Source organism: Hemitrygon akajei, chromosome 24 (genome assembly GCF_048418815.1).
Source record: "Hemitrygon akajei chromosome 24, sHemAka1.3, whole genome shotgun sequence".
Lineage (NCBI taxonomy): Eukaryota > Metazoa > Chordata > Chondrichthyes > Myliobatiformes > Dasyatidae > Hemitrygon > Hemitrygon akajei.
In genome coordinates, this window is record NC_133147.1 from 16238991 (window position 1) to 16258846 (window position 19856).

At 46.9% G+C, this 19856-nt stretch overlaps 1 protein-coding gene and 1 long non-coding RNA gene across 5 annotated transcripts in view; one reads left to right on the forward strand and one right to left on the reverse strand.

Annotated features, from left to right (window-relative positions):
* LOC140715893 (uncharacterized) overlaps positions 1–3140 on the reverse strand; it is a 58461-nt gene extending 55321 nt beyond the window's left edge. Inside the window, exon 1 of the long non-coding RNA XR_012096209.1 lies at positions 2815–3140. This is a non-coding gene — a long non-coding RNA (uncharacterized lncRNA). The remainder of the gene's footprint in view (positions 1–2814) is intronic.
* luzp1 (leucine zipper protein 1) overlaps positions 1186–19856 on the forward strand; it is a 178625-nt gene continuing 159954 nt past the window's right edge. For 3 of the 4 annotated variants that reach the window (XR_012096208.1, XM_073028398.1, XM_073028395.1), the window contains exon 1: positions 1187–1409. The gene's annotated coding sequence lies outside the window, so the exon portion shown is untranslated. Of the gene's footprint in view, positions 1410–19856 lie in introns of all 4 variants that reach the window. The other variant, XM_073028400.1, reaches the window with a different exon arrangement.

A 19856-nucleotide genomic window follows, 5' to 3' on the forward strand; every position in this document is an offset into this window, starting at 1 on the left:
CATTGTACTGAACAAACGTCGGTGACATTACACCCAATTCTGAAACGGGATTAGCTGAATTGGAAATTTTGGCTAGTATGGATGAGTTGGGCCGAGTGGGCTGATTTTTATGCGGCGTTCTATGACTCCAGCTGTCTAATTCAGCGCCGGGACTGAATTCTACGGCATCGAGGAGGAGGAGGAGGAGAAAGTTGGGGAGCCGGTTGACACCAAGACGCTCCGGGAATGGGACCTCGGCGCTGACATTTTGTTCTCTAAAGCTAACATTTCTACGCAGTCTGTTGAACGTGCCCGCAACACCGGAGCGCTCATTCTTTAACGCAGGTCTGCAGAGGCCGGCTCAAAGTAGCTAGCGCTGAAAGGTCTGATTCCTGGCAGCCAAGGCGCCTTGATCGGCCGGGGTGGGTGGGGGGTTGTTGAGGATTTACGGCCGCCGCGTGTGATTCCTGTAGGATTAGGCAAATTCCTGCGGCCGCGAGTATCTCTTTAAGTAACCCCACCCCGCCTTCCGCTGAGAAATTCTGCTGATTCCCGGGAAACGGGCGGATGACGGAGTGGGGTGGGGGGGTATTAACATCCACTGGGGCTAACCCGGGTTACGGCCGAGTCTCAGTCATCAGAACGAGCCGGCCTTAAAAGTTCAGCAGAGTTTAAGTGTCCGCCCCAAAGCAGGGTGAGACATTTCAACGCAACGTGTAAAAAAGTGACCGCAGGGGCAAAAAAAAATACTCTGTGTTCGCTCTGACTTTATGGAAGTAAAGAATCGCAGCGGACTCGGGAGCCCCTGTGGCTTTTATGCGGGGAGCAGGAATGAATGAGATTTTCTCTTCCCTACAAGGGGGAGGGGGAGGCGAGAGAGAGAGGGGGGGGGGACTGGAGTCTGCACTTAAAAGTGTTCCGAGGGACAATGGCGTGAGAACTCTTTTAAGACTGGGACTTGGAAGTTGTCCCTCCTCCAGCACCCCCCCTCCCTCCCTCCCTCCTCCCTCACCCCCTCCCTCCTCCCTCACCCCCTCCCTCCTCCCTCACCCCGACCAGCCCTGGCTGCTTCCTGCGGTAATTCCTGAAACCTGAATGTTGTTTCAGTCCTCGTTCTGCCTGCTGGAGAGACCTGCCCCAACCTCGAGGCCACTCGAAGCAAAATGTGAATCGTGCGCTCCATACATGGGCATGGGCTGACGTCACCACCTCAGGAGGCTGTCGCTTTCGCACGCATTCACCTTTCATTGTTGCGAGGCGCATTCTTCTCGTATGTTGGACGGGGGAGTGTGTGATCCCCACACACACACACACACACACTTTTTTTTTACGAGCAGGGGAGGGAGAATTGGACTCAGGGCTGCGAGCGCTCTACTCACGGGAGTTTAACGCGGTGGGACCCGCTCCGGGACTTGTTTGCAGCTTGAAAGGTAGGAAAGGTGCTGGAAGTTAAGAGTTCTGTCTGTGTGTGTGTGTGTGTTATGTTCCTGGCCAAAGGTACAAGAAGAACAGGTGGGGGCAGACAGGGAGGGAAGAGAAGTGCCGGGAGGGGGGGGGGGGGTGGGAGAAGGAGAGTTAAGAGATCTGGGGCAGGGAATGAAAACGGGGGGGGGGGTGGAGGGGCAGATGCAGCTAGTTGCCCCTCTCAGGTGTCTCGGCACTTGTTGAGGGCCGGTGGCTGCCGCCGTTACAGGGGTTACAGGGCAGCCCTCTCTCTTTTAAAAAAAATCTTCCGGTTCCCGGGCAAGTGATTGCACCGGGAAAAAAAGTCTTCAGAACAAACTCATTCTGAAGGATTGTAACGATGGAAGAGGGCTCCCAAGGGCTGGGTAAGGATCAGGACAGATTCCAGACCCCCCCCCCCCCAACACACACACTCTCTCTGTTTCTGTCTGCCCCGGGGGTTGGGGGGGGGGGTTAGATGAGTGTAATTTGGATCTCTGTGTGTTCACCTTAACCGAGAGTGCTTTCACTGGGCCCCGCTGCATTGGAGCTGCGCGCGTTGCCTCTGCGGAGAAACCGGCAGAATCGCTCCGCCTCGGATGCGCTCGTCGGCGGGCTCGCTTCCCGTTCCCGTGCGACTGGGGGCGGGTAAAGTCCGCATTCTGGGTGGGGAGCAGCGGCGTGAGAGTGCGAGGGCTATCTCATTCCCGTGGCTGCCTCTTCTGGTGGGGAAGGGGGGGGGGTAAGAGTAGAAACTGATCTCATTAAGTCGCATGTTTACATAACTTTGAAATATTTGGCGTTCTGCATCATTAGGCGTCTTTTAATTCGACCCGTCTTGCAGATCCAGTTGATATTAAATATATTGGGCTGACCCTAATGGGTTCTAGATCAATGCGGATTGACAGCGTTGTGACAGTGTAAATCCTGGTTACGGACTGTACAGGTTCCCTTCCCTAATGCCACCACAGTGGGGGTATTTGCCTCCCTTCTGCCATTACTTGCCAGGAACAATACGGGGCCGTTTACTGACTGGTGGGTGCAATCTCCGCAGTGGAGCGATCCCCCCAGTCCCCGTTTCCACAGCAGAGCCGCCGCGGTATTCGTGGTGCATTGGCACAGAGGGAACAGGTAATGCAGCATTTTCCGCGCCACGCACAGGTTCGGGATCAAAACTCCCGCTGAAACCTCTAACCCCCCCCCCTCCCCTTAAACCAGCAACGCGACTTGTCTCTGGAAGACCAACTTGCCCCCGCTGCGCGGTGTCACTGAACTCTTCAAGGGGGTCGACACTGACAGGCGCGGGCAAGTGTTTCCTGCATCTAGTCAGGCTGCCAGTCTGATTCATCAGGAATGGGAGAGTGCCTGCGTGTACCGTCTTGTATTAGTTACCTGTATATCCTGTTCATTACGACAAAGGAATGAATTCGCCCCGTAGCCTGACCTCTGACCCCAACAGCTTTTACCACTGAAGCCCGCTCCAGACAATGGCCCCTTTATCGTGTGGCCTTGCATTCAATGGCGGGCTCTGACCCTCCTGCCTTTACCGGGATTCGCGTACAGCCGTTCCGTGCTTTCTCACCGGTGACGCAGGAATGCCAGCTGTTGAACTGTAGGCAGCATCATTGTCAGACCTGATGGTACTTGTGCAAGGTGTGCACAAACATGCCCCTTTACGCAACCGCCGCGCACAGGCAGGAGAAGGGTGAAAGCTGTTTTGTTTTCTTTCTTCCTCGAGCTCTGTGACATCAGCAAAGACCTCTGGACCTCTCTGCTAGAACCAGGCCCTTCTGCCCTTCCTAGTTCGTGCCAAATAACGCTGGACATCCAAATTTTTCTAAAAGTGTTGCTTGCTCAGAATTTTTTTTTTCTGTTTAACTTAGACGGCTCAAAGATGAACGCAGCTATAATTTTAGACTACTTGTCTCACATGGGAATTTGAAGAAACAAGATATTAACGTTTATTGAATATACTGCGTCATGGTGCTGGCACTTTGCAATATTTCAACTGGGCTAAAAACGTTTTGTTGAAAATTTTCATTTGCTCTCCTGTCTGAGTCTTCTCAGTCAAGTGTCCAACGATAATCAGCCAATATTGAAGGATTCCAGTTGCCCTGATCCTGTTTCTCCATGACTGTGATATCTTGGTGAAGCCTTTCACCACTGACAGCTCCAGGATTTGCAGGGAAGCAGCTCTAAATGGAAAGGCAGAAAATGAATCTTTAGTGACATGTTGCACTCCATGGTTCTGTGTGCTTGAAGCATGTTGTCAACCAGCTGCATGTAGTTTGGTGCTCTGTAGTTGCCAAGAAAATTTTCAACATGCTAAAAAGCCTTCCGTGCAATTTTTCTCAGGTCCCACTAGAAGCTCGTTCAATTGCCTGTCACCGATGGCCTGTTTGATTTGTGGACAAGCAAAAAATGCCTTCCTTAATCTTGGCAACAGTTATTCTGACATGAATTATGAGTTGAAACAACAAATATAGGGGATTTTTTTTTTTAAAAAATGCTGTGTGGTAGGGAAATTTAATGGTGATTTTCATGACCAGCAGCCCAAAATCTTTAAGATACACCCAAAAGTATACAAGAAGCAAAATCTTTGCTGTCTAGTGATATTAATCTGCCTACTCCCATTGACTCACACCTGGACAATGGCCGTCTGTACCCCTCCCATCCATTTACTCGCCCAAACTTATAAATGTTGCAATCAGACCCACATCCACTCCTTTGGCTGGCAGCTCGTTCCATACTCACCACCCTCTGAATGAAGAAGTTCCCCTTCAACGTTTCACCTTTTACCCTTAACCTACGACCTCTAGTTCAAACCTGCCCCAACCTGAATTCAAAAGGCCTGCTTGCATTTACCCTAGTTATACCCCTCATAATTTTGTATATCTTCCCTCATTCTCATACGCTTCAGGGAATAAACAGAAATCTACAGCACATTACGGGCCCTTCAGCCCACAATGTTGTGCTGACCATGTAACCTACTCTAGAAACTGCTTAGAATTTCCCTGTAGCTTAGCTCTCTATTTTTCTAAGCTCCAGTCTAACCTTTCCAGCCTTTCCTTGTAACTAAGTTCCTCGTCACAGCAATGTCCTTGTAGATTTTCTATCCTATTCATAGCTTTCCTATAGGTAGGTGATCAGAACTGCACACAATACTCCAAACGTGGCCTCCCCAACATCTTATACCACGTCAACATAACACCCCAATCCTGACCTTTGCAGATGAGTTGATTTTGGTTTGGTTTGGTTTGGCAGAGGTTACATGAACCATTTTCCTGTGGAGCAAGGCATTCTCTACAGCAGCTAAACAATTTGCATACCTGAATCTCAGTAAACGTGTCAAGGTGTGGGAATATACCAGTTGGGAACCGAAGCACGATATCTAAAATTGATCCGTGAACTATGTTAAATCTGCAAAATGTCGGAGGAGCTCAGCAAGTTGCTGTTTTGGATTGAGACCCTTCATGCATTCTTCCAAGTTTTATTTTTGGCTTTATATTTCAAAATCTACAGTATCCTATGTCACTATGTCAGGTATGAACTTGGTTGCAGTAGTGGATCAGGGCAGAGTGAATGTACCGATGACCTCCTTGGTATTAAGAGACAAGTAATGAAGCTTATCAAGATGGATGCAGGTTGATACTTCCCGCCTGGGTGTCTCGTGCCTGGTTTCACTACTGATTGCGCAGGAGCATAAAAGCGCAAGATTATAGGAATAGAATTAGGCCATTTGGCCCACCTATTATCCCTCTCAACCCCAGTCTCCTGCCTTCTCTACGAAAGAAGCTGCAGAGAAGAGCAGGCCCCAATACATCATGGGCACATAACTACCCACCGTAGATACTATCTATGTGAGGTACTGCCTCAAGAAGGCAATGTCCATCATCAAAGATCCTCCACTATCTGGCCCAAGCCAAGTTGCAGCTATTAACAGTCAGATGGTACTGAAGTCCCACACCACCAGGTTCAAGAACAGATACTTCCCTTCAGCCACTCTGTTCTTGCATAAACTGACACAACCCTGGTCACCACATCAGTGTAGCAACATTATGGCCAATTATCTCCAATTTGTACTGCAATGGACTTGGTTTTAATGTTTATTTCTTGTAAAATTGCACATATCTTAGTTTTTATTTGTGAAACATTATGTGCTCGTGACGGGCCTGCAAGTGGGTTCATTGAACTTGGACCTGTGCACTTGGTAATAAGCTCGAATTTGACTTAGAATAACAGGTTGGCCCTTATTGAGATGAAGGGAGATGCCTTCACTTGGAGGAGGTCTCCAACCAAGGCGGTTGTGAGTACTCCCTCTCTGAGGAGGTTCAAGGCAGACTGATGGATTTTTTTTCAAGGTAGAGAGCAAAGTTAGGTGAGTGCAGGGAAATAGCGCCAAGGCAGAAGACCAGCAGTGATATTGGATGGTGGAGAAGATGCACCGGGCTTGCTGCTTCTATTCCTTCAGAACTTTACTGGCACTTTGCATTTGGCATTAACAGAAATTCTCTTAATGGTAACAGAAAGCAAGTTTTTCTCTACCAAATCGAGCCCTCTTGAAAGCAGCTCAGTTTGCAACAAACTTAAAATGTCATTTTGTCTGAAGGGAAATCACCAGCCGCTGAAAGAACACTTCCTTATTTAGCTCTTTATGTTCTTATTTCCTTGCCAGCCGCAAATCTCCTAAAATATGAGTGTCCAGCACCGTTGCTTTGAATTTCACACACTCAACATTTTAGGAGTAGCTTCTTTCCCTCCGCCATCAGATTTCTTAACGGTCCATGAACACTACCTCGTCCTTTTGCTCGTCTTATGCACTACTTTAACTTAAATGTATATCATTGTAATTTATAGTATATTTTATGCTTTTCACAGCTGCCACAAAACAAATTTCACGACCTATGTCAGTGATAATAAACCTGATTCTGAACTTATGCAGTCTCACTTTAACACTAGAATAGCCAAGGCAGCCCAAAGTTCAAAGTAAGTTTGTTATCAAGGTGGGTGCATGTCATCATGTATCACCCCGAGATTCATTTTCTTGCAGGCGTTCACTGTAGAGCAACGAAATACAAAAGAATGAGTGAAAAATACAAAGACTGACAACCAGTATGCAAAAGAAGCCAAACTGTACCAATAATAATAAATAAGTAGATAAATAATACTGAGAATGTGTTGTTGAGCCCTTGAAAATGAGTCCCTAGGTTGTGGAATCAGTGTGGTGTGAGGGTGAGTGAGATTATACATGCTGTTTACCAATGATTCTAAAACTTGACTCTGAGGAGCTATCAGGGTACCTGGCCAATTGTGTGATCTGAGAAGAGATTATTAAGGATAATCTTTAAAGCACAGCAGTAGAGACAGAACGCCCGAGTGTAGTCCTTCTGAGGGCCCAATTAAAAGTAATGGAGTGATTTTAGTTTGGTTGGATGTAAAAGGTTTCTGATCTGAAAGAGCAGAGAGACAGTTGGTAGGCAGAAAGGGTTAACAGATAAGGGAGGGTTTAAAATCAAGTTTTTGGACCAGGAGCCTATGTGAATCGGCAAGCACAGGTTGAGGGGTTTGCAGGACTTGGGACTGAGAGAGAGCTGGTGCGTTTGATCTCTAGCAGTTGGCAAGCAGGACAGTAGGAATAGGATCGGTGGGTTATTCCGCTCAGCAACTTTCCCCACCAGTCTTTGCCATTCTTGTCTCCTGAATATGCACGTTGATTTTCCACAGGGACAAATGAGCCTCCTTATGTAACTGTTCTCTTCTTTACGAATGGTTTCTGCACATTTTGGGCAGGGTAGATGGTCATAACTGGCTTTGCCTGACTCTGTAACACGCACTCTACTAAATTACGGTTGGGCTTTGAGACCGGACAATTGTCGCACCAAATCCCGAACAAGAGAAAATCTGCGGATGCTGGAAATCCGAGCAACACGCACAAAATGCTGGAGGAACTCAGCAGGCCGGGCAGCATCAATGGAAGGGGAAAAAAAAGGTACAGCTGAAGTTTCAAGCCGAAGTGCCAAGTTCCTCCAGCATTTTGTGTTGCAGATTATCTGCCAAGCAGGAGCCAGATGTCAAAGACTGGGAATAGATATTAGACATGAGATCTTGGAGCTTCAGTATCTTTGTGGCCAGTGACTCACCAGATAAAAAGGAAATGTTCAAGGAAGCTCATCTAAAACAAAATGAGCTTGGACAGTCATACCGCCCATTTGAGCACTAATGTGCTTTTGTTGGAGCTTTCATTGTATCCCTGGCTTGGATGGTGGTGTGAATCAAATGTTGTAGGTTTGAGTCACAGTTCAGAGAATTGCTCAGGTTGGAAGGGTAGTTGTAAATTGGGGCTTTTTGGATTGAGAGCCTATTTTTCATTGAAGCTTCCTATTGGTGGAAGCAAAAAGCCAAGGTGCTTGTTTGTAGGTGAAATTTGTTTATGGGATGTGACCACATACCGTCTTTGAGAAGGTGAGGGTGAGCCAGTTTCCAGAGCCACCACAGTCCTTCTGGGGAAGGTACGCCCGTGCTGCTGTTGAGCGGGGAGTTCGAGAACCCGGGCACGGTGACGATAAAGGGACGGTGATGCACTTTCAAGTTGAGGTTATTTTGTGACTGGGAGGGGGCTCCTCCCAAGGTGATGGTTCTCAAGGTGCCCACTGCCCTTGTCCTCTTCAGCGGCAGTGATGATAGGTTTGGGAGGTACCGCCAGAGTAAATTGGTTGAGCAGTTGAATTCATTTTTACCAACGTTGCAGTCAGTGTGCTGATGATGAAGAGGTAGTTCAGGGAGTGCGTGGGTACCAGCTCAGAATCAGAATCTGGTGTGATGTCACTGGCATATGTCATGAAATTTGTTGCTATGCAGCCGTAGTACATTGTGATATATAATCATTACAGTGAATATATAAATCAGGGTGGATGATAGAGCAGCCGGTGCATATCACAAGTCCTGATTATGTGACCACTGACGCCAGGCAGACAATCTCTAAAGAATCAGGTTTAATATCACCAGCATATGTCGTGAAATTTGTTGTCTCTGCAGCAGTACATAATAACGGGGAAAAACTGAGAATTTCAGTAAATATATATAAAATTTAAATAAAGTAGTGAAAAGATAGAAATAAAAACAAGTACAGTGAGGTAGTGTTCATGGGATCAACACCCATTCAGAAAGTGGATGGCAGAGGGGAAGAAGCTGTTCCTGAATCATTGAGTGTGTGTCTTCAGGCTCCTGTACCTCCATCCTGATGGTAGCAATGAGAAGAGGGCATGTTCTGGGTGGTGAAGGTCCTTAATGATGGACATCACCTTCTTTGAGGCATCGCTCCTTGAAGATGTCCAGGTTATTACGAAGGCTAGTGTCCATGATGGAGCTGACTGAGTTCACGACTCTCTGCAGCTTACATCGATCCTGTGCAGTAGCCACCTTTCGATGATGAGATCCCTGAGTGTTGACAGGGAGCCACTCGTCCAAGGACATGCTGAACGTTCTGACACCCTCTCGCCTTGTCAGCAATGGAAAAGCTTTGAGGCGTCGGGCAGATTGGTTTGTTATTGTCGAGTGAGGTATGGTGAAAAGCTTTCACTTTAAGCTTGCCTTCCGGCCGGGCCATGTCATCACATCGCTGCTTTGACATTGTACAAAAGCGAAGCAATAACAGAGGGCAGAACAGCGTGTTACAGAGAATGCAGGAAGAGGCTATCAATAAGGTGCAAGGCTGAAATGCTGAAAATTGTGAGGTCAAGAGTCCATCTTGTACTAGGGAACCATTCAATAGTATTAAAACAGCTGGATAGAAGCTGTCCTTGAGCCTGGTGTTACATGCTTCAGGCTTTTGTATCTTCTGCCCAATGGACGGTGGAGAGAAGAAAGAGTGTCCAGGGTGGCTGGGGTCTTTGATAGTGTTGGCTGCAAGGGGTATAGTCGATGGAGGAAAGGCTGGTTTCCAAGACGGTGCCTGCTGTAGTGGGAACAGCGTAAAGTGACTGGGCCCTTTAAGTGTGTGGTTGATATTCAGGTCCAAGATGTTGAGGGTGATGGGTTGACCTTGAGAAGTGTGTGTGTGTGTGAAATTGACTGAAGGTACTTGGTTCTAAGAGCAAGTGTTCCTTCCATTCAGAATGGGAGCACGCATTGGCAGGGCACCCACCACTCGCAACAGTTGGCACTGGGGACACCAAGGAGGGAAGGTGGGCCATCGAGACCAACCGTGATTGACCTGAAGTGTATTATCTACCCTCAGTCCCAATTGACCTGAGCGCCATCAATCGAAAGTCCTAGACGGTGGATGTAGTGAGGATGTTCCCTGCAGGGGGAAGAGACTGGGTCCAGAGGGCACACCCCCAAAACAGAAGGACGTTCCTTGAGAACAGAGACGAGGAGGAATTTCCTTCACCAAAGGGTGGTGATGAATCTGTAGAATTCATTGCCACAGACGGCCATGGAGGCCAAATCATTTGAGGCAGAGGTGGATAGATTCTCGGTGAGGTTGTGGGGAGAAGGCAGGAGAATGGGTTTGAGATGGAAAATAATTTGGTCATGATCAAATGGGCTGGCAGGCTCAATGGGCCCAAATGGCCTGATTCTGCTCCCGTCTTATAATATGCTAGCAGTTCTACTATGTGTTATAATTGTGGTCTTTGTCAGTTAGTCTTTTATCAATTATGATATTTTCTGCACTGTTGAAACTATATGTTAACTATAACTATATGTAACTATGTGGTTTTGTGTAGGTCTTGTAGCTTTAGGTTTGTCTGATGGATTTGTAGTTCCTTTCCGGGGAATGTGCTAAGACGGTAGCACGATATCGACATGCAGCAGCCTCTCCAGACTCTGGATTGGGGATTACCAAAGGCTATGTGGTTTCTCTTGTGTGGTCTGTTTTGTGCTTTTTCGTGATATCATTCCGGAGAACGTTGTCTCATTTTTTAACTGCATTGTATTTGTGATTTATAAATGACAATGAACTGAATCTGAATCTGAATCAGTCATCTAGAGTGGAGGCAGGAAGCCAAATATTCATCATGGGGCCAAGTTTGACTGTTGCCTACTTGAGCCAAGCAATTTCAAGGAATCCCACTACTTTCCTGAACTGTGAGCACATAAAGCAGTTGTGTCTGGGACCATTGCTTTACAAAGACCTGATAAATCAAATTATTTTTCAGATGTAAAATTCCAGGAACTTTACAAGTATTTCGGGAATCGGAAGTCTAGTGTTCTATCTGTTTCTCTGCACGGACAAGTTGGGGAGCTCCGTAAGTGAGGAGGCTCAACTTGCCTTTCTACCCTGGTGAAAACAAAAAGTTTCTCAGGAGAGGTGGGGAAACTAAATGAAGTCTAGCCCCATGGGCAAACGGGACATCCCTTGTGTTTGCACTTTCTGATAGTACTTTACCATTGAGCCTCTGGTACCTGACAATGTGTCTCATGGGAGTGCTGGGTTTCTGGCAGTAATTAGCTCCAATTTGCCCGTGCTGTCAGGAGGGGGAGAAGAATAGATGTCCTGTGTCTTTCACATGGACACCTAAGACCTTGCTAAACCTCTCCACCTCTCTCCTATATTTCCTGACAGCGTTGTAGGCTGTTGGGCCCATTGAGTCTATGCTGGCTCAAAGAGCCACTCTGTCCTCACCCCCTCCCCAATGATTTTCATTGTAATCTGTTCCCTCCACATTCCCATCAGCCGTCTGCCACCCGCCCGCATTCCAGGGGCATTTAACCTTAAAGTCTTTGGGAGGAGCGTGAGCGAAGCAGGCAGAGGAAGCTCGTGCAGTCACGAGCGGATTGTGAGAATTGAACCTGCGTCTCGGGACCTGTGAGGACGCAGCTCTGCTGGCTGTGGTAGTGTGCTCGTTCCCTTTGGAGGGAGGCTTTGACTTGCTAATGGCCGCTTGCCCCACTGGGGTTTCAGGCAGCAATGAAGATCCTCCATCTCTGGCGGTGTTCAGGGCTTCCTTCATCATGTTAGTAGCTTCCTCTCGGTTTTCACTACTGTCAGTCGTGTAAGTCCCGGGTGGAGACTCGGGAATACCGTTAGACTCAGATGTAGAAGGATTCTTCATTGCTGTTTCCGTAACTGTTTTACCGGTCAGGGTTGTTAGCCCTGAGCTGAACCCCCAAACCTGGAGGACCGGTGGACCACTGGCCTTTAACCTTTGACCTGTTTGGCATGGGTGACCCTACTAAGAGCCAAAGCATAAAGCCCCAACTCCAGCCAACACTGCTCTCCGGGTCATTGAGGCACGCAAGTCTCTGAACCCAACGACGAGCATGTGATCCTCTTGGAGGGGGAGGTTTTAAGGGACATCTTAATTAGCTCTGTGTATGCATTTGTTGAGGCTCTATAATCTCCCTTTATCTCCAAGAGGTTCTATATAAATGCAGTTTTATGGAATTGTGTGTGTGTGTGTGTTTTGAGACTTTTAATATAAAGCTAATATAATTTAGATTTAAAAGTTTGTGGGAAAAGCTGAATTTTTAAAATAATTAATCACCAGTATTTGCAAAACAACAGAATCTTATCAGTCTTGTTTTTCTGGATACTGAAGGTTCGTGCCATGCCAGGCCCAGAGCACATTTGCAAATGTGCTCCAGAAAGATACGGCCGTCACGGCTTCCTCTTGCACTTCCTTTGTTTAGCAGCGAGTTGTCAGGGTGTGGAGAGAGACGGGAATGTTTTCACTCTGGGCTGCTCTGCCCGTAAGTGCATTTTGTGACATTGCCCATGACCGGTTGGGCCTCCCATCCAGAGTGGTGGCGCAGGAAGGTCATGACCTCTCTCGTCTCTCGCTATTGGTCCGCTATTGAAGCCGGCAACAACCTCCAATCGGCAGTGCTGTCAGAAGGCCGGATCAGCTGGGCAGCCAAGTTGTTGGGCAACTCTGCAGTCTTCATGTGGTGTCATGGAGTCATCTGAGAAGGCGTAATGGGAGAACTGAGAGAAGTTTATATCAAGGGAGGAGACCTCATTGAAGTTTATAAGATTATTGGAGGCATAGATAAACAGCCAGTATCTTTATCACAGGCTTGAACTGTCTAATACCCAGAGGGCGTACATTTGAAGTGGCGGTGGGGCGGTAAGCTCAAAGGGGATGCGAAGGCCAATTTTTTTCCCCCTGCACTGAATGATGGGTGCCTGGAACGTTCTGCCAGGGGTGGTATTGGAGGCAAATACAACAGTGCCATAGTTCATTCCTTCGTTACGTGCCGTGGGTAAATATGGTCTCATGACCATGGTTGTTCTTGGTAAATTTTTCTACAGAAGTGGTTTACCACTGCCTTCTGGGCAGTGCCCTTACAGTGCCATTATCAACACTCTTTAGAGATTGTCTGCCTGGCGTCAGTGGTCGCGTAGCCAGGACTTGTCATGTGCACTGGCGTCACTTGACCCTGATCGGGGGAGGGGGAGTAGGCAGGTGCTGCACCTTGCATCTCCTTCGGGCTGTTGATGCAAATGACACATTTCACTATGTTTTGATGTTCATGTGACAAGTAAAGCTAATCTTTAAATCTTTTTGATCTTTTTTTGGCCCGTGCAATGTTCTGTAACCTAACCGCATCTGCAATGTTAGCATTCATTCTGACATGACTAGAATATAAAGGCAAGGATCAGTAATGTTGAGGCTTTATTATGCACTGGTGAGGCCTCACTGGGAGTACTGTGAGCAGTTTTGGGTCTCTTATCTAAGAAGGGGTGTGCTGACATTGGAGAGGGTTCAAAGGAGGTTGAGAATGATTCTGGGATTGAAAGGCGACATTTACTGGCTCTGGGCCTTTACTCTCTGGAGTTCAGAAGAATGATGGTGGGATGAAAACCTTTCAAATGTTGAAAGGCATCTAGAGTGGATGTTTCCTATAGTGGGGGAGCCTAATTCCAAAGGGTACGGCCTCAGAATAAAGGAACATCCATTTGGAACCGAGACGAAGAGGAATTCCCTTCACCAGAGGGCACTGGATCTGTGGAATCCGTTGCTACAGGAGGCCTAGTCATTGGGTGAAAATTAAGGCAGAACTTGATGGATTCTTGATTGTAGGCCTCTGTTAGTCTTGATAGACCATGGATTTGCGCCTTGGAAAGTTTCCAGGATGCAAGCCTGGGCAAGGTTTTGTTTATGGAAGACCGGCAGTTGCCCAAGCGGCAAGTCTCCCCTCTCCACACCACCGATGTTGTCCAAGGGAAGGGCATTAGGACCCATACAGCCTGGCACCGGTGTCGTCGCAGAACAATGTGTGGTTAAGTGCCTTGCTCAAGGTCACAACACGTAGCCTCAGCCAAGGCTCAAACTAGCCACCTTCAGATAACTAGACGAACGCCATAACCACCTGGCCACGCGATTCTTGTTTAGTCAGGGCATGAAGGGATATGTGGAGAAGGCAGGAGATTGGGAATGAGAGGGAAATGGATCAGCCGTGATGATATGGCAGAGCAGACTCGATGGGCCAAATGGCCTAATTCTCTTATGGTCTTCTGGGGAAGCAGGCATGATGGGCTGAATGGCCTGCTTCTGATCCTCATCTGAAGAAGGCCACATGGGATGGTAATGGCTTGCGTAATTTTTATTCATTACTGGGGGCAGCACGCTAACTGCTACGCGAAGAGTTCAGCGTTAAAATGGGTCAAGAATTGGAATCGGTGACCAGTGCCAAACGATGATGCCTTCTTCACTCTGGACTGTTCCGTGCCGCATCTCAATAAAATAATTAATTAATTAAATGATGAGGCCGACCCAGAAATGATCACAATATTCCAGGTGTGCTCTTCCCAGTTTGTTAGAGGATCTGTGACTCTGCAATGCCACTGTAACACTGGTGGTAATGCAGACGGCTCTGACCACACTGTGTAACAATTGATGCCCGCAACTGCCTGCTGATCAACGTTCGGACGTTGGCACGACTTGCCAATTACATGAACACGCCTGCAGTGCTAACCCAGCCTATTAATAGGTTTATAGGCAGTGTGGCATGAAAAAGCAGCTCCTGGAAAATAATTCGGTGCCAAGCAAAATCTGTCCCCGGGTGCATGCAGCTTCACCCCTTGACCAGTGGTAATTACGATCAGTAGACCTGTCACAATCCCTCACGGTAAAACTCACCACTTTTCATTTGCTTGCACATCGGCACAACATCCAACCTTTTCTGTAGCTAACGGAAGGAATTCCTGTGGCTATCACTGGTACAGATATTGTATACAATATACAACCTGAAATTCTTACTCTACACGGACATCCACGAAACAGAAAAAGTAAAACCCAAAGAATGAATGACAGAAAAACATTAGACCCCAAAGCCCCCCTCCCTGCTCCCGTACACAAGCAGCAGCAAAGCACCAACCCCCACCACCCACCGTGCCGCAGCAAAGCCCCCAGAGTCCGTGATCTTGAGTCGATCAAAAAGAAATCGCTGTCCATCCCAATGTTTTGGCATCTCAGGCTGGCTCTCGCACTCAATAGCCAGGGGGGAGAGGGAGCGAGCGATTGCTCCTGCAGCAGGTGAGAGGGAGACCAGCTCAGTGTCACAATCTGCAGCGTTGCTTTTTCGAGTGCTCTCCCCCCACCCCCCGACTCGAGGGTCGCCTTTCAGCAGCAGTGAATACCGCCGTCTCGATGTTGTAACCTTCCCGCTTCCGTCGGTGACTCCGGCCGGGAATCGGCGGGGCCGTGACGCTACGGCAAATTGGTGACGGGGAAAGAAGTTTTGGGGAATCGCAGGGAGATTCACTGAGGCAAATAGTATTGGGATTGGTTTACTATCTCACATGTACCGAGGGACAGTGAAAAGCTTGTCTTGCATACTGCTCATAGGAGTCAAGCCATTACACGGTGCATTGAGCTCGAGCAGGGTAAAACAATAATAATGCAGAACGAAATGCAATAGGTATGCGTAGAATGCAATGCAGGTAGTGAATGAAGTGAGGATGATAACCTGGTAGATTGTGAGGTCATGTGCCTGGCCAAGCTTCGACACTATAAACACAAGAAAGTCTGCAGACGCTGGAAATACAAAGCAACAACACACTCCAGATGCTGGAGGGACTCAGCAGGTCAGGCAGCGTCCATAGAAATGAACAAACAGTCGACGTTTTGGGCTAAGATTCTTCTTCAGGAAGGGGGGGGAAGAATAAAATGGGGGGGGGGTGAAAGAGGCGAGCTGGAAGGTGATAAGTGAAGCCAGCCCTTTATCTTTCTTACCCACCTGGAATAATTTACCAAAAAGATTATCTAGCATTCTGGTCATACCCGTATTTAAAGTGTTATGACCCTGTGGTAGATGCAGGCATATTTTAGTGTGTGGAAGGGGTGGAACAGACTACAGACCTGGAATTATAAGGCAATTCACTGGAGTCCCACCTCAGAATCTGAAAACTTTCCGAATATGGATATCCTCTATCTTACTTTCCATTTATAGACTTTCAAAAAAACCCCACATTTAATCTTTTGGATAAATTTCCTTGTTCTGAGCCTCAACAGAAGGCCAGAAGATTGATAAACATCTCTGAGGGAGCCAATTATAAAAACAGCGCTGACAGGGCAAGCGGGCTTTTGGAGGATTGCTACAGCGGCGTTAAAGTGTCACGCTGATCTAACAGTAGGCTAAGCATGAGTAGGTTCCGAGTTTCACTCGATGTCACAGCAAATACTTTGGAGGGTGTTGACTGATGTACAAGTCAGGAGTACGATGGAATGCTCTCCGCTTGGCTCAGCGGATTGTCAAGAGCAAGTGCGGAAGAACAGCGTCCAGCTCAAAACTTGGCATTTCACCCGCTATGCTAAAGATTTGGTCCTACGCGAGATGCTTTCTCTTGTCCCCTCGTCCATTGAGCAGAAGATACAAAAGCCTGAAGGCATGTACCACTTGGCTCAAGGACAGCTTCTATCAAAGACTATTAAATGGGTTCTTAGGACGATAGCTAGATTCTTGATCTCACAATCTACCTTGCACCTCATTGATTGCACTGGACAACAAACCTTTTGCTTCCTAAATACTTTTGGGTGTATTTTATAGATTTGGGCTGCTGATCATGAAAATCACCAGGGGAGTTCCCTATCATGCACCATATTTTTGAAATGTCTATATTTATTTTAATTCGTAGTTCAAGTCAGAATAACTGATGCCAGGATTAAGGAAGGCATTTTTGTTGGTCCACATATCAAACAGGACATCAACGACAGGCAATTCAAAGAACTTCTGTTGGGACTGGAGAAAATCACATGGAAGGCATTCCACGATGTTGTTGAAAGTCTACTTGTCAACTACAGAGCTGGTTGACAACATGCTTCAAGCATACAAAACCATGAAGTGCAACGTGTCACTAAAGATTAATTTTCTGCCTTTCCATTTGGACTTCTTCCCTGCAAATCTTGGCTCCGTCAGTGACGAGCACGGTGAAAGGTTTCAGCAGGACATTGTGGTCATGGAGAAACGGTATCAGGGCAATTGGAATCCATCAATATTGGCTGATTATTGTTGGACACTTAAACGAGAAGCCTCAGACACTGAGTACAAATGAAAGTCATCATCAAAACATTTTTAGCTTTGTTGATCTATTGCAAAGCGTCAGCACTGTTATGCAATTACGTGCATTCTATTCAATAAAAGTTAATTTCTTATTTCAACAAATTCCTACGTGACACAAGTAGCCTGAAATTATGTTCAGCTCCAAGCAGTTTATCTTAAATACAAAAAAAAATTCTGAGGAAGCAGCACGTCCAAAAAAAAATTTGTTGTCCAGTGTGACCTGCACTGTACTTTCAGAGTAGCTGTTACACTTTATTCTGCATTCAGAGCTGTGTTTATTGTGAATGACTTTAGTCATGGAATTTGTTTTGCGGCAACAGTATAGTGCAGGCAAACCAAATTGTTAATAGCTACAATGTAAGAGAAATAAGTAGTGCAAAAGATGAAAAGTAAGATAGTGTTCCTGAGTTTGGAACATGGACTGTTCGGAAACCTGATGGCAGAGGGGAAGAAACTGTTCTTCAAATGTTGAGCATCTTCAGGCTCCTGTACCACCTCCCTGATGGTAGTAATGAGAAGAGGGGTCTTCAGGCTCCTGTACCACCTCCCTAATGGTAGTAATGAGAAGAGGGGTCTTCAGGCTCCTGTATCACCTCCCTGATGGTAGTAATGAGAAGAGGGGTCTTCAGGCTCCTGTACCCCCTCCCTGATGGTAGTAATGAGAAGAGGGGTCTACAGGCTCCTGTACCTCCTCCCTGATGGTAGTAATGAGAAGAGGGGTCTTCAGGCTCCTGTCCCTCCTCCCTGATGGTGGTAATGAGAAGAGGGGTCTTCAGGCTCCTGTACCTCCTCCCTGATGGTAGTAATGAGAAGAGGGGTCTTCAGGCTCCTGTACTTCCTCCCTGATGGTAGTAATGAGAAGAGGGGTCTTCAGGCTCCTGTACTTCCTCCCTGATGGTAGTAATGAGAAGAGGGGTCTTCAGGCTCCTGTACCATCTCCCTGATGGTGGTAATGAGAAGAGGGGTCTTCAGGCTCCTGTACCTCCTCCCTGATGGTAGTAATGAGAAGAGGGGTCTTCAGGCTCCTGTACCACCTCCCTGATGGTGGTAATGAGGAGAGGGGTCTTCAGGCTCCTGTACCTCCTCCCTGATGGTGGTAATGAGAAGAGGGCATGTCCTGGACGGTGAAGGTATTAATAATGGATGCCAGCTTCTCGACGCAATGCCTTTTGAGGATATCTTTGATGTTGGGGAGGTGGGGTTTGAACCTCTGATGGAGCTGGCTGAGTCAACAGTGCTGTGAAGACTCTATGTAATGGTGCTGCCATACCAGGTAGCGATACAACCAGTCAGAATGCTTTGAATGGTACATCTGTGGAAATTTTCTAGTTATTGTTATTAATTTTACCTTGTTCTGCCTCAATGCTCTGTGTAATAATTTGATCTGTATGAATGGAATGTGAGGCTAGCTTTTCACTAGGTCAGTACATCATCATGCGTCGTGTGACATCATCATTTTGCGCCATGTCATATGACGTAGGCAATCATGGTTCCGTGATTGTTCTGGGCAAATTTCTCTTCAGAAGTGGTTTGCCATTGCCTTTTTCAGGGCAGAGTCTTTACAAGACGGGTGACCCCGGCCATTATCAATACTCTTCAGAGACTGTCTGCCTGGCGTCAGTGGTCATATAACCAGGACTTGTGATGCATGCCAGCTGCTCATACGACCATCCACCACCTGTTCCCTTTGCTCCATGTGATCCTCATCGGGGGGCTAAGCAGGTGTTACCCCTTGCCCAAGAGCAGCTGGCAAACTAGCAGAAGGCAGGAGCACCTTACACCTCCTTTTGGTAGAGACGTATCTCCACCCCACCACGCATCATCTAACACCTCTTCCATTATAAATCTGTCTCAATAACCAGAACTTCCTCCTCAAGCATCTTGTGCTTGTTATGTTCTCTAGTCAGAGGTACAATCCCTCTGAATGGCCAATCCCCTGAAAGAGAGATTTAGCATTTCTTCAAAACCCAAATGAAACGTCAATTAAAATTTTTGCAGATTGAGTATAAGTTTTTATTTGTATTCACCAATCTTTGCCAGCAAGGCCATTATTTATTTCTCACCTCTAAATGCCCTCAAGAAAATCGTGGAGAGCAGCCATCTTGAACCTTGAAGTGTGGTAGATTGTCTGATGGCGGGGAAGCTAGTCAGTGGGGTTCAGGACTTGAATGAATTGACAAAGAGGACAATACATTTTCAGGTCAGGGTGGTGCACTGCTGGGAATCAGAGATGGGAGGAGCTGACACAATTAAGTACAAACGGTTTAAAACCAGAAACTGCAGGTAATTTAAAATGTCTGTCTTGACGACAGGTTGAAGGTTGCTGGTGTTCCACACTATGTAACTGCAGCACCAAAAAGACGCTACCATCTTTACCACTTTAGTCCCACAGGGCCCTCTGTGAAGAGTCATCAGCCTTGATTCACGTCCTTTTTAACAAATCATCTCTCTGCAAAGATTTCAGAATCACAGTCAGGTGACGTGACCGGCATTTCAACATCACAGGCATGTGACATGAAATTTGTTAACTTTGCAACAGCAGTTCAATGCAATACATAATCTAAAAGAAAGAGAAAAAATAAATAAAATAAAACATATAATAATAAATAAATTAGTAAATCAATTAGGTATATTGAATAGATTTAAGAAAGTGCAAAAACAGAAATACTGGATATTTTTTTTTAAAAAAGTGAGGTAGTGTCCAAAGCTTCAATGTCCATTTAGGAATCTGATGGCAGAGGGGAAGAAGCTGTTCCTGAATCACTGAGTGTGTGTCTTCAGGCTTCTGTACCTCCTACCTGATGGTAACAGTGAGAAAAGGCCATGCCCTGGGTGTTAGAGGTCCTTAATAATGGATGCTGCCTTTCTGAGACACTGCTCCCTGAAGATGTCCTGGGTATTTTGTAGGCCCAAGATGGAGCTGACTA